The sequence below is a fragment of the Pristiophorus japonicus genome, unplaced genomic scaffold (genome assembly GCF_044704955.1).
Source record: "Pristiophorus japonicus isolate sPriJap1 unplaced genomic scaffold, sPriJap1.hap1 HAP1_SCAFFOLD_94, whole genome shotgun sequence".
NCBI lineage: Eukaryota > Metazoa > Chordata > Chondrichthyes > Pristiophoridae > Pristiophorus > Pristiophorus japonicus.
The window spans coordinates 2,547,715-2,564,093 of record NW_027254868.1 but is presented as its reverse complement, the minus strand read 5'-3'; positions in this window follow the sequence as shown (position 1 = coordinate 2,564,093).

The window sequence follows — 16,379 nt, the reverse complement described above, 5'->3', positions numbered from 1 at the left end:
GGAATGATTTGTGGAATGACGTGTGGAATGATTTGTGGAATGATGTGTGATATGATGTGTGAAATGATATGTGGAATGATGTGTGGAATGATGTGTGGAATGATGTGTGGAATGATGTGAGGATTGGGGTGTGGAATGATGTGTGGACTGATGAGTGGAATGATGTGTGGAATGATGTGTGGAATGATGTTTAGAATGAGTCGTGGAATGATGCGTGGAATGGTGTGTGGAATGATGTGTGGAATGATGTTTGAAATGATGTGTGGAATGATTCGTGGAATGATGTGTGGAATGATGTGTGGAATGAGGTGTGGAATCATGTGTGGAATGATGTGTGGAATGAGGTGTGGAATCATGTGTGGAATGAGGTGTGGAATCATGTGTGGAATGATGTGTGGAATGTCAGTTGGAATGAGTTGTGGAATGAGTTGTGGAATGATGTGTGGAATGACGTGTGGAATGATGTTTGGAATGATGTGTGGAATGATGTGTGGAAGGATGTGTCGAATGATGTATGGAATGACGTGTGGAATGATGTGTGGAATGATGTGTGGAATGATGTTTGGAATGAGGTGTGGAATAATGAGTGGAATGATGTGTGGAATGACATGTGGAATGATGTGTGAAATGATGTGTGGAATGATGTGTGGAATCATGTGTGGAATTATGTTCGGAATGAGGTTTGGAGTGATGTAAGGAATGAGGTGTGGAATGGTGTGTGGAATGCTGTGTCGCATGATGTGTGGAATGATGGGTGGAATGATGTGTGCAATGACAAGTAGAATGATGCGTGGAATGATGTGTGGAATGATGTGTGGAATGATGTTTAGAATGATGCGTGCAATGATGAGTGGAATGGATTGAGGAATGATGCTTGGAATGAGGTTTAAAATGAGGTGTGGAATGATGTGGGAATGATTTGTGGAATGAGGTGTTGAATGATGTGTGGAATGAGGTATGGAATGCGGTGTGGAACAATGAGTGGAATGATGTATGGAATGATGTGTGGAATGATGTGTGGAATGATCTGTGGAAAGATGTGTTGAATGATGTGTGGACTGGTTTGTGGAATGAAATGTGGAATGATGTGTGGAATGATGTGTGGAATGGCGTGTGGAATGATGTGTGGAATGATGTGTAGAATGATCTGTGGAAAGATGTGTTGAATGATGTGTGGACTGGTGTGTGGAATGTTGTGTGGAATTATGTGTGAAATGATGTGTGGAATAATGTGTGGAATGATTCGTAGATTGATGCATGAAATCAAGTCTGGAATGAATTGTGGAATGACGTTTGGAATGATGTTTAAAATGAGGTGTGGAATGATGTGGGAATGATTTGTGGAATGAGGTGTTGAATGATGTGTGGAATGAGGTGTGGAATGCGGTGTGGAATAATGAGTGGAATGATGTATGGAATGATGTGTGGAATGATGTGTGGAATGATCCGTGGAAAGATGTGTTGAATGATGTGTGGACTGGAGTGTGGAATGTTGTGTGGAATTATGTGTGAAATGATGTGTGGAATGATGTGTGGAATGATTCGTAGATTGATGCATGAAATCATGTCTGGAATGAATTGTGGAATGATGTTTGGAATGATGTTTAAAATGAGGTGTGGAATGATGTGTGGAATGATTTGTGGAATGAAGTGTGGAATGATGTGTGGAATGATGTGTGTTATGATGTGTGGAATGATGTTTGGAATGATGTGTGGAATGATGTGTGTATATAGAGGTGTGGAATGATATGTGGAATGATGTGTGGAATGATGTATGGAATGATGTGTGGAATGATGTGTGGAATGAATTGTGGAATGATGTGTGGAATGATGGGTGGAATGATGTGTGGAATGATGGGTGGAATGATGTGTGGAATGATGTGTGGAATGATGTTTGAATGAGGTGTGGAATGATGTGTGGAATGATTAGTGGAATGACGTGTGTAATGATGTGTGGAATGTATGTGGAATAATATGTGAAATGATATGTGAAATGACGTGTGGAATGTGGTGTGGAATGATGTTTGGAATGATGTGTGGTAAGATGTGTGGAATGTGGTGTGGAATCATGTGTGGAATGAGGTGTGTAATGAGATGTGGAATGAGGTGAGGAATGATGTGTGAAATGATGTGTGGAATGATGTGTGGAATGATGTGCGGAATGATGTATGGAATGACGTGTGGAATGATGTGTGGAATGATGTGTGGAATGATGTGTGGAATGAAGTGTGGAATGATGTTTGGAATGAGGTGTGGAATAATGAGTGGAATGATGATCTGCGGTATGATATCTGGAATGATGTGTGGAATGATGTGTGGAATGATGTGTGGAATTATGTGTGGAATGAGGTTTGGAATGATGTGTGGAATGTCGTGTGGAATGATGTGTGGAATGATGGTTGGAATGATGAGTGGAATGATGAGTAGAATGATGTGTGAAATGATGTGTGGAATGATGTGTGGAATGATGCGTAGAATGATGTGTGGAATGATGTCTGAAATGATGTGTGGAATGATGTATGGAAAGATGTGTGGTATGATGTGTGGAATGATGTGTGGAATGATGCTTAGAATGATGCGTGGAATGATGTGTGGAATGAATTGTGGAATGGTGCGTGGAGTGAAGTTTAAAATGAGGTGTGGAATGATGTGGAAATGATTTGTGGAATGTGGTGTTGAATGATGTGTGGAATGAGGTGTGGAGTGCGGTGTGGAATAATGAGTGGAATGATTTATGGAATGATGTGTGGAATGATGTCTGGAATGATGTGTGGAATGATGTGTTCAATGATGTGTGGACTGGTGTGTGGAATGAGGTGTGGAATGATGTGTGGAATAATGTTTGGAATGGTGTGTGGAATGATGTGTGGAATGATGTGTGGAATGATGTGTGGAATGATGTGTGGAATGATGTGTAGAATGATGTGTGGAATGATTCGTAGAATGCTGCGTGAAATCATGTCTGGAAAGAATTGTGGAATGAAGTTTGGAATGATGTTTAAATTGAGGTGTGGAATGATGTGTGGAATGATTTGTGGAATGACGTGTGGAATGATGTGTGGAATGATGTGTGATATGATGTGTGAAATGATATGTGGAATGATGTGTGGAATGATGTGTGGAATGATGTGTGGAATGATGTGAGGATTGGGGTGTTTAATGATATGTGGAATGATGTGTGGAATGATGTGTGGAATGAATTGTGGAATAATGTGTGGAATGATGAGTGGAAAGATGTCTGTAATGATGTGTGGAATAATGTTTAGAATGAGGTGTGGAATGGTGTGTGGAATGGTGTGTGGAATGATGTGTGGAATGATGTTTGAAATGATGTGTGGAATGATTCGTGGAATGATGTGTGGAATGATGTGTGGAATGTGGTGTGGAATCATGAGTGGAATGATGTGTGGAATGAGGTGTGGAATCATGTGTGGAATGGTGTGTGGAATGATGTGTGGAATAATGTGTGGAATGAGGATTGGAATGATGTGTGGAATGAGATGTGGAATGAGGTGAGGAATGATGTGTGGAATGATGTGTGCAATGATGTGTGGAATGATGTGTGGAATGATGTGTGGAATGATGTGTGGAATGACGTGTGGAATGATGTGTGGAATGATGTGTGGAATGACGTGTGGAATGATGTTTGGAATGAGGTGTGGAATAATGAGTGGAATGATGTTCTGTGGTATGATATCTGGAATGATGTGTGGAATGATGTGTGGAATTATGTGTGGAATGAGGTTTGGAATGATGTGTGGAATGTGGTGTGGAATGATGTGTGGAATGATGGGTGGAATGATGAGTAGAATGATGTGTGGAATGATGTGTGGAATGACGTGTGGAATGATGCGTAGAATGATGTGTGGAATGATGTCTGGAATGATGTGTGGAATGATGTATGGAAAGATGTGTGGTATGATGTGTGGAATGATGTGTGGAATGATGCTTAGAATGTTGCGTGGAATGATGTGTGGAATTAATTGGGAATGGTGCGTGGAATTATGTTTAAAATGAGGTGTGGAATGATGTGGAAATGATCTGTGGAATGTGGTGTTGAATGATGTGTGGAATGATGTGTGGAATGCGGTGTGGAATAATGAGTGGAATAATGTATGGAATGATGTGTGGAATTATGTCTGGAATGATGTGTGGAATGATGTGTTGAATGATGTGTGGACTGGTGTGTGGAATGATGTGTAGAATGACGTGTGGAATGATGTGTGGAATGATGTGTGGAAGGATGTGTAGAATGATGTGTGGAATGATTCTTAGAATGATGCGTGAAAACATGTCTGGAATGAATTTTGGAATGATTTTTGGAATGATTTTTAAAATGAGGTGTGGAATGATGTGTGGAATGATTTGTGGAATGAGGTGTGGACTGATGTGTGGAATGATGTGTGATATGATGTGTGAAATGATATGTGGAATGATGTGTGGAATGATGTGTGGAATGATGTGAGGATTGGGGTGTGGAATGAAATGTGGAATGTTGTGTGGAATTATTGTGTGGGATGAATTGTGGAATGATGTGTGGAATGATGAGTGGAATGATGTGTGGAATGATGTTTGGAATGAGGTGTGGAATAATGAGTGGAATGATGTGTGGAATGACGTGTGGAATGATGTGTGAAATGATGTGTGGAATAATGTGTGGAATGATGTGTGGAATTATGTTCGGAATGTGGTTTGGAATGATGAGTGGAATGATGTGTGGAATTATGAGTGGAATGATGTGTGGAATGATGTGTAGAATGATGTGTGGAATGATGTATGGAATGATGTGTGGAATGACGCGTAGAATAATGTGTGGAAGGATGTGTGGAGTGAAGTGTGGAATGATGCGTGGAATGGAGTGTGGAATGAATTGAGGAATGATGTGTGGAATGTTGAGTGTAATGATGTGTGGAATGATGTGCAGAATGAAGTTTAGAATGAGGTGTGGAATGATGTGTGGAATGATTTGTGGAATGACGTGTGGAATGATGTGTGGAATGAGGTGTGGAATCATGTTTGGAATGATGTGTGGAATGATGTTTAGATTGACGTGTGGAATGAAGTGTGGAATAATTTGTGGAATGAGGTTTGGAATGATGTGTGGAATGATGTGTGGAATAATATGTGGAATGATGTGTGAAATGATGTGTGGAATGAGGTGTGGAATGATGTTTGGAATGATGTGTGGAATGAGGTGTGGAATCATGTGTGGAATCATGTGTGGAATGATGTGTGGAATGAGGTGTGGAATTATGTGTGAAATGGTGTTTAGAATGGTGTGTGGAATGATGTGTAGAATGAGGTGTGGAATGATATGTGGAATCATGTGTGGAATCATGTGTGGAATGATGTGTGGAATGAGGTGTGGAATTATGTGTGAAATGGTGTGTAGAATGGTGTGTGGAATGATGTGTAGAATGAGGTGTGGAATAATGTGTGGAATGAGGATTGGAATGATGTGTGGAATGACGTTTGGAATGATGTGTGGAATGTGTCGAATGACAGGTGGAATGAGTTGTAGAATGATGTGTGGAATGATTTTTGCAATGATGTGTGGAATGACATGTGGAATGATGTTTGGAATGATGTGTGGAATGATGTTTGGAATGAGGTGTGGAATAATGAGTGGAATGATGTTCTGTGGTATGACATCTGGAATGATGTGTGGAATGATGTGTGGAATGATGTGTGGAATTATGTGTAGTATGTGGATTGGAATGATGTGTGGAATGAGGTGTGGAATGATGTGTCGAATGATGGGTGGAATGATGTGTGGAATGATGAGTAGAATGATGTGTGGAATGATGTGTGGAATGATGCGTAGAATGATGTGTGGAATGATGTCTGGAATGATGTCTGAAATGATGTATGGAAGGATGTGTGGTATGATGTGTGGAATGATGTGTGGAATGATGCTTAGACTGATGCGTGGAATGATGTCTGGAATGAATTGTGGAATGGTGCGTGGAATGATGTTTAAAAAGATGTGTGGAATGATGTGGAAATGATTCGTGGAATGTTGTGTTGAATGATGTGTGGAATGAGGTGTGGAATGCGGTGTGGAATAATGAGTGGAATGATGTATGGAATGATGTGTGGAATGATGTGTGGAATGATGTGTGTAATGGTGTGTGGAATGATGTGTGGAATGATGTGTAGAATGATGTGTGGAATGATGTGTGGAATGATGTGTGGAATGATGTGTAGAATGCTGTGTGGAATGATTCATAGAATGATGCGTGAAATCATGTCTGGAATGAATTGTGGAATGATGTTTGCAATGATGTTTAAAATGAGGTGTGGAATGATGTGTGGAATGATTTGTGGAATGAGGTGTGGAATGATGTGTGGAATGATGTGTGATATGATGTGTGAAATGATATGTGGAATGATGTGTGGAATGATGTGTGGAATGATGTGTGGAATGATGTGAGGATTGGGGTGTGGAATGATGTGTGGACTGATGAGTGGAATGATGTGTGGAATGATGTGTGGAATGATGTTTAGAATGAGTCGTGGAATAATGCGTGGAATGGTGTGTGGAATGATGTGTGGAATGATGTTTGAAATGATGTGTGGAATGATTCGTGGAATGATGTGTGGAATGATGTGTGGAATGAGGTGTGGAATCATGTGTGGAATGATGTGTGGAATGAGGTGTGGAATCATGTGTGGAATGAGGTGAGGAATCATGTATGGAATGATGTGTGGAATGTCAGTTGGAATGAGTTGTGGAATGAGTTGTGGAATGATGTGTGGAATGACGTGTGGAATGATGTTTGGAATAATGTGTGGAAGGATGTGTCGAATGATGTATGGAATGACGTGTGGAATGATGTGTGGAATGATGTGTGGAATGATGTTTGGAATGAGGTGTGGAATAATGAGTGGAATGATGTGTGGAATGACATGTGGAATGATGTGTGAAATGATGTGTGGAATGATGTGTGGAATCATGTGTGGAATTATGTTCGGAATGAGGTTTGGAGTGATGTGTGGAATGAGGTGTGGAATGGTGTGTGGAATGCTGTGTCGCATGATGTGTGGAATGATGTGTGGAATGATGTGTGGAATGACGCGTAGAATGATGTGTGGAATGATGTGTGGGATGATGTGTGGAATGATGTTTAGAATGATGCGTGCAATGATGAGTGGAATGGATTGAGGAATGATGCTTGGAATGATGTTTAAAATGAGGTGTGGAATGATGTGGGAATGATTTGTGGAATGAGGTGTTGAATGATGTGTGGTATGAGGTATGGAATGCGGTGTGGAATAATGAGTGGAATGATGTATGGAATGATGTGTGGAATGATGTGTGGTATGATCTGTGGAAAGATGTGTTGAATGATGTGTGGACTGGTGTGTGGAATGAAATGTGGAATGATGTGTGGAATGATGTGTGGAATGGCGTGTGGAATGATGTGTGGAATGATGTGTAGAATGATCTGTGGAAAGATGTGTTGAATGATGTGTGGACTGGTGTGTGGAATGTTGTGTGGAATTATGTGTGAAATGATGTGTGGAATGATGTGTGGAATGATTCGTAGATTGATGCATGAAATCAAGTCTGGAATGATTTGTGGAATGACGTTTGGAATGATGTTTAAAATGAGGTGTGGAATGATGTGGGAATGATTTGTGGAATGAGGTGTTGAATGATGTGTGGAATGAGGTGTGGAATGCGGTGTGGAATAATGAGTGGAATGATGTATGGAATGATGTGTGGAATGATGTGTGGAATGATCTGTGGAAAGATGTGTTGAATGATGTGTGGACTGGTGTGTGGAATGTTGTGTGGAATTATGTGTGAAATGATGTGTGGAATGATGTGTGGAATGATTCGTAGATTGATGCATGAAATCAAGTCTGGAATGATTTGTGGAATGACGTTTGGAATGATGTTTAAAATGAGGTGTGGAATGATGTGGGAATGATTTGTGGAATGAGGTGTTGAATGATGTGTGGAATGAGGTGTGGAATGCGGTGTGGAATAATGAGTGGAATGATGTATGGAATGATGTGTGGAATGATGTGTGGAATGATCTGTGGAAAGATGTGTTGAATGATGTGTGGACTGGTGTGTGGAATGTTGTGTGGAATTATGTGTGAAATGATGTGTGGAATGATGTGTGGAATGATTCGTAGATTGATGCATGAAATCATGTCTGGAATGAATTGTGGAATGATGTTTGGAATGATGTTTAAAATGAGGTGTGGAATGATGTGTGGAATGATTTGTGGAATGAAGTGTGGAATGATGTGTGGAATGATGTGTGTTATGATGTGTGGAATGATGTTTGGAATGATGTGTGGAATGATGTGTGTATATAGAGGTGTGGAATGATATGTGGAATGATGTGTGGAATGATGTGTGGAATGATGTGTGGAATGATGTGTGGAATGAATTGTGGAATGATGTGTGGAATGATGGGTGGAATGATGTGTGGAATGATGGGTGGAATGATGTGTGGAATGATGTGTGGAATGATGTTTGAATGCTGTGTGGAATGATGTGTGGAATGATTAGTGGAATGACGTGTGTAATGATGTGTGGAATGTATGTGGAATAATATGTGAAATGATATGTGAAATGACGTGTGGAATGTGGTGTGGAATGATGTTTGGAATGATGTATGGTATGATGTGTGGAATGAGGTGTGGAATCATGTGTGGAATGAGGTGTGGAATGAGATGTGGAATGAGGTGAGGAATGATGTGTGAAATGATGTGTGGAATGATGTGTGGAATGATGTGTGTAATGATGTATGGAATGACGTGTGGAATGATGTGTGGAATGATGTGTGGAATGATGTGTGGAATGAAGTGTGGAATGATGTTTGGAATGAGGTGTGGAATAATGAGTGGAATGATGATCTGCGGTATGATATCTGGAATGATGTGTGGAATGATGTGTGGAATGATGTGTAGAATTATGTGTGGAATGAGGTTTGGAATGATGTGTGGAATGTCGTGTGGAATGATGTGTGGAATGATGGTTGGAATGATGAGTGGAATGATGAGTAGAATGATGTGTGGAATGATGTGTGGAATGATGTGTGGAATGAAGCGCAGAATGATGTGTGGAATGATGTCTGAAATGATGTGTGGAATGATGTATGGAAAGATGTGTGGTATGATGTGTGGAATGATGTGTGGAATGATGCTTAGATCGATGCGTGGAATGATGTGTGGAATGAATTGTGGAATGGTGCGTGGAGTGATGTTTAAAATGAGGTGTGGAATGATGTGGAAATGATTTGTGGAATGTGGTGTTGAATGATATGTGGAATGAGGTGTGGAATAATGTTTGGAATGGTGTGTGGAATGATGTGTGGAATAATGTGTGGAATGATGTGTGGAATGATGTGTGGAATGATGTGTAGAATGATGTGTGGAATGATTCGTAGAATGATGCGTGAAATCATGTCTGGAAAGAATTGTGGAATGAAGTTTGGAATGATGTTTAAATTGAGGTGTGGAATGATGTGTGGAATGATTTGTGGAATGAGGTGTGGAATGATGTGTGGAATGATGTGTGATATGATGTGTGAAATGATATGTGGAATGATGTGTGGAATGATGTGTGGAATGATGTGTGGAATGATGTGAGGATTGGGGTGTTTAATGATATGTGGAATGATGTGTGGAATGATGTGTGGAATGAATTGTGGAATAATGTGTGGAATGATGAGTGGAAAGATGTGTGTAATGATGTGTGGAATAATGTTTAGAATGAGGTGTGGAATGGTGTGTGGAATGGTGTGTGGAATGATGTGTGGAATGATGTTTGAAATGATGTGTGGAATGATTCGTGGAATGATGTGTGGAATGATGTGTGGAATGTGGTGTGGAATCATGAGTGGAATGATGTGTGGAATGAGGTGTGGAATCATGTGTGGAATGGTGTGTGGAATGATGTGTGGAATAATGTGTGGAATGAGGATTGGAATGATGTGTGGAATGAGATGTGGAATGAGGTGAGGAATGATGTGTGGAATGATGTGTGCAATGATGTGTGGAATGATGTGTGGAATGGTGTGTGGAATGATGTATGGAATGACGTGTGGAATGATGTGTGGAATGATGTGTGGAATGATGTGTGGAATGATGTTTGGAATGAGGTGTGGAATAATGAGTGGAATGATGTTCTGTGGTATGATATCTGGAATGATGTGTGGAATGATGTGTGGAATTATGTGTGGAATGAGGTTTGGAATGATGTGTGGAATGTGGTGTGGAATGATGTGTGGAATGATGGGTGGAATGATGAGTAGAATGATGTGTGGAATGATGTGTGGAATGATGTGTGGAATGATGCGTAGAATGATGTGTGGAATGATGTCTGGAATGATGTGTGGAATGATGTATGGAAAGATGTGTGGTATGATGTGTGGAAAGATGTGTGGAATGATGCTTAGAATGTTGCGTGGAATGATGTGTGGAATGAATTGGGAATGGTGCGTGGAATTATGTTTAAAATGAGATGTGGAATGATGTGGAAATGATTTGTGGAATGTGGTGTTGAATGATGTGTGGAATGATGTGTGGAATGATGTGTGGAATGTTGTTTAGAATGAGGTGTGGAATGGTGTGTGGAATGGTGTGTGGAATGATGTGTGGAATGATGCGTGAAATCATGTCTGGAATGAATTGTGGAATGATGTTTGGAATGATGTTTAAAATGAGGTGTGGAATGATGTGTGGAATGATGTGTGGAATGATGTGTGATATGATGTGTGAAATGATATGTGGAATTATGTCTGGAATGATGTGTGGAATGATGTGTTGAATGATGTGTGGACTGGTGTGTGGAATGATGTGTAGAATGACGTGTGGAATGATGTGTGGAATGATGTGTGGAAGGATGTGTAGAATGATGTGTGGAATGATTCGTAGAATGATGCGTGAAAACATGTCTGGAATGAATTGTGGAATGATGTTTGGAATGATTTTTAAAATGAGGTGTGGAATGATGTGTGGAATGATTTGTGGAATGAGGTGTGGAATGATGTGTGGAATGATGTGTGATATGATGTATGAAATGATATGTGGAATGATGTGTGGAATGAATTGTGGAATAATGTGAGGATTGGTGTGTGGAATGAAATGTGGAATGTTGTGTGGAATTATTGTGTGGAATGAACGTGGAATGATGTGTGGAATGATGAGTGGAATGATGTGTAGAATGATGTGTGGAAGGTTGTTTAGAATGAGGTGTGGAATGGTGTGTGGAATGGTGTGTGGAATGATGTGTGGAATGATGCGTGAAATCATGTCTGGAATGAATTGTGGAATGATGTTTGGAATGATGTTTAAAATGAGGTGTGGAATGATGTGTGGAATGATGTGTGGAATGATGTGTGATATGATGTGTGAAATGATATGTGGAATGATGTGTGGAATGATGTGTGGAATGATGTGTGGAATGATGTGAGGATTGGGGTGTTTAATGATATGTGGAATGATGTGTGGAATGATGTGTGGAATGAATTGTGGAATGATGTGTGGAATGATGAGTGGAATGAGGATTGGAATGATGTGTGGAATGAGATGTGGAATGAGGTGAGGAATGATGTGTGGAATGATGTGTGGAATGATGTGTGGAATGATGTGTGGAATGATGTGTGGAATGATGCGTGAAATCATGTCTGGAATGAATTGTGGAATGATGTGTGGAATAATGTTTAGAATGAGGTGTGGAATGGTGTGTGGAATGGTGTGTGGAATAATGTGTGGAATGATGTTTGAAATGATGTGTGGAATGATTCGTGGAATGATGTACGGAATGATGTGTGGAATGTGGTGTGGAATCATGAGTGGAATGATGTGTGGAATGAGGTGTGGAATCATGTGTGGAATGTTGTGTGGAATGATGTGTGGAATAATGTGTGGAATGAGGATTGGAATGATGTGTGGAATGAGATGTGGAATGAGGTGAGGAATGATGTGTGGAATGATGAGTGGAATGATGTGTGGAATGATGTGTGGAATGATGTTTGGAATGAGGTGTGGAATAATGAGTGGAATGATGTTCTGTGGTATGATATCTGGAATGATGTGTGGAATGATGTGTGGAATTATGTGTGGAATGAGGTTTGGAATGACGTGTGGAATGTGGTGTGGAATGATGTCTGGAATGATGTGTGGAATGATGTATGGAAAGATGTGTGGTATGATGTGTGGAATTATCTGTGGAATGATGCTTAGAATGTTGCGTGGAATGATGTGTAGAATGAATTGTGGAATGGTGCGTGGAATGATGTTTAAAATGAGGTGTGGAATGATGTGGAAATGATTTGTGGAATGTGGTGTTGAATGATGTGTGGAATGATGTGTGGAATGCGGTGTGGAATAATGAGTGGAATGATGTATGGAATGAGGTGTGGAATGATGTCTGGAATGATGTGTGGAATGATGTGTTGAATGATGTGTGGACTGGTGTGTGGAATGAGGTGTGGAATAATGCGTGGAATGATGTGTGGAATGGTTTGTGGAATGATGTGTGGAATGAAATGTAGAATGATGTATGGAATGATGTGTGGAATGATGTGTGGAAGGATGTGTAGAATGATGTGTGGAATGATTCGTAGAACGTTGCGTGAAATCATGTCTGGAATGAATTGTGGAATGATGTTTGGAATGATTTTTAAAATGAGGTGTGGAATGATGTGTGGAATGATTTGTGGAATGAGGTGTGGAATGATGTGTGGAATGATGTGTGATATGATGTGTGAAATTATATGTGGAATGATGTGTGGAATGATGTGTGGAATGATGTGTGGAATGATGTGAGGATTGGGGTGTGGAATGATATGTGGAATGATGTGTGGAATGATGTGTGGAATGAATTGTGGAATGATGTGTGGAATGCTGAGTGGAATGATGTGTAGAATGATGTGTGGAATGATGTTTAGAATGAGGTGTGGAATAGTGTGTGGAATGGTATGTGGAATGATGTGTGGAATGAGGTGTGGAATCATGTGTGGAATGATGTGTGGAATGATGTGTGGAATGATGTGTGGAATGTGGTGTGGAATCCTTTGTGGAATGATGTGTGGAATGAGGTGTGGAATCATGTGTGGAATGGTGTGTGGAATGATGTGTGGAATAATGTGTGGAATGAGGATTGGAATGATGTGTGGAATGATGTTTGGAATGATGTATGGAATGATGTGTGGAATGACAGGTGGAATGAGTTGTGGAATGAGTTGTGGAATGATGTGTGGAATGACGTGTGGAATGATGTTTGCAATGATGTGTAGAATGACGTGTGGAATGATGTTTCGAATGATGTGTGGAATGATGTGTGGAATGAGCTGTGGAATGATGTGTGGAATGATTTGTGGAATGATGTGTGGATTGATGTAAAATAATGGGACTAAAGGCAGGCAAGTCACCTGGACCTGAGGGTTTTAAGAGAAGTAGCTGTAGAGATAGAGGATGCTTTGGTTGTAATCTACCAAAATTATTGGGTTCTGGGTCCCAGCAGATTGGAAAACCACAACTGTAACGCCTCTATTTAAAAAAGGAGGCAGACAAAAAGCAGGAAACTATAGACCAGTTAGCCTAACATCTGTCATTGGGAAAATGTTGGCGTCCAATATTAAGGAAGCAGTAGCGGGACATTTAGCAAAGCCTGATTTAATCAAGCAGAGTCAGCATGGCTTTATGAAAGGGAAATCACATTTGACAAATTTGCTGGAGTTCTTTGAGGATGTAATGAGCAGGGTGGATAAGGGGGAACCAGTGGTGGTGGTGTATTTGGATTTCCAGAAGGCTTTCGATAAGGTGCCATATAAAAGGCGACTACACAAGAAAAGACTTCACGGGGTTGGGGTAATATATTAATTCGGATAGAGGGTGGGCTAACTAACAGAAGACTGAAAGTTGGGATAAATGAGTCATTTTCCGGTTGTCAAACAGTGACTAGTGGGGTGCCGCAGGAATCAGCCTCAACTATTTACAATCTATATTAATGACTTGGATGAAAGGACCAAGTTTAATGTAGCCAAGTTTGCTAATGATAGAAAGATGGGTAGGAAAGCAAATTGTGAAGAGGACACAAAAAAATCTGCAATAGACAGGCTAGATGAGTGTACAAAAGTTTGTCAGATGTAGTATTGAGGTTATCCGCTTTGGCAGAAATAATAGAAAAACAAATTATAATTTTAATGGAGAAAAATTATAAACTGCTACAGGAAAGAGAGACCTGAGTGTGTTTGTGCATAAAACACAAACAGTTACTATGCCGGTACAGCAAATAATCAGGAAGGCAAATGGAATGTTGTCCTTTATTGCAAGAGGGATAGAGTATAAAAGCAGAGAAGTCCTGCTACAACTGTACAGGGTATTGGTGAGACCACACCTGGAATACTGCATGCAGTTTTTGTCTCTGCATTTGTAGAAGGATATACTTGCATTGGAGGCTGTTCAGAGGTTGATTCCGAAGATGAGGGGGTTGTCTTATGAGGATAAGTTGAGAAAGTTGGGCCGACACACATAGGAATTTAGAAGAATGAGAGGTGATTTAATTGAAACATGTGAGATCACGAGGCAGCTTGAAAAGTTGAATGCAGAGAGGATATTGCCACTCATAGTGGAAACTGAAACTAGGGAGCATAGTCTCAGAATAAGGGGTTGCCCATTTCATGGAATTCTCTGCCCCGGAGAGCTGTGGAGGCTGGGTCATTGAATACATTTAAGGCAGAAGTAGACAGATTTTTCAGCGATAAGGGAATAAAGGGTTATGGGGAGCGGGCAGAGAAGTGGAGCTCAGTCCATGATCAGATCAGCCATGATCTTATTGAATGGCAGAGCAGGATCCAAGGGCCAACTGACACACTCCTGCTCCTATTTTTGTGATGTTATGATGTTGTTATGAGATAATAACCCTGGGATTGTTGATGGGGATTCCACCCCTTTGACTGTACATGGGGATTCTCACACTGGGAGTGAACAGCTCTGGGGTTTTCCTCTTACAATTGTCTAGGACACAAACTGTGAGCTGAGCACTGAGCAGCGCCTGTGGGAGAGATGGTGAGAAATGCGAGAATAAAATAACTAATTTGTTACTTCACCAAGATGGCCGCGCATGCGCATCGCTGCTCACTCAATGAAGAAGGCAGAGTACTGAACTTGCCTTCCTGTACAAAGATGGCCGCCGTTACACTGGGCCTGTAACCGGGAGAAAGCCTCGGGTTTGCAGTCGCCGATATTCCGGTTATTATTGCGGGCTTCCGGCGGGCACCACTAGCTTATGAAACCTCCGCAGCTACCCGCTGATGGATTACTGCCCTCCGTCCCGCTGAAAATTGTCACTTTTACGGAGCACACGCTCACGATACCCACTCCGCCATTACACGCACCGCGCATGCTCCACACACAGCCTGGTCCGACGCCTGCGCACTCGGCCCCTGTAGTCTGAGTCCGGCACATTCCCTGTTGCGGGGAGTGCTGGGTAATTATGACAGGCCACTTCAGTGACTGGAGCAGGATTTGCTGGGCTCCCATTGCGCACTGAACCATGTTCATTCTGGCACTGAGACTGCTGCTCTCAGTAACCCTATACCTGAGCTGGAGATTAGTGTTCTGTGTAAATATTCAATAAATCAGCTTGTTTCAAACACCGAGTGTCCAATATCTGATTTCTCCATAATAAGGGACTAATTCATCATCCCTTCACTTCTATTTTGCGCCTTTTCTTACTCTGGATTATTTCACTTCTCACGCAGTTCATCTTTTGCCACATCAAATCCCAAGCTTGTTTCGTTTGAGCATACGGCTTGTGGGTGTCATGGACTGAATCGGCGTGTCTCACTTTACACTCATTTGACGTTCCTTTCAACTAGCCCTTGAAAGAACTAAAAGCTTAAGACTGGAAATCTGTTATTTTCTGTATTGTTTAACGATTGTTAGATGCGGTTAATAGATCGCCACACATACTGCATGTCATTAACTTTGAAATGTTCTGATCTTTGTAATTGTCTTTGCTAATTTTGATTGGTTAGTTGATTATAATTACTTGTTACTAACATACCTTGCAGTAATTTTTGCATCAACATAATTGTTTAAATACTTCCTTTATAAGCTCTTTAGCTTCCCCAGTGACCTTTGTTACCTCTTGTGGGGGAATCTAGAACTAGTTGGCATATTCTGAGAATAAGAGGTCGCACATTTAAAACGGAAATGAAGAGGAGGAGGACGCAAAGAGGCTGTAGGGTTTCTTGGACAGGTTAGGTGAGTTGGCAAATGCATGGCACATGCAGTATAATGTGGATAAATGTGAGGTTATTCACTGTGGTGGAAAAACACGAAGGCAGAATATTATCTGAATGCTGGCAGATTATGAAAATGGGAGGTGGAACGGGACCTGGGTG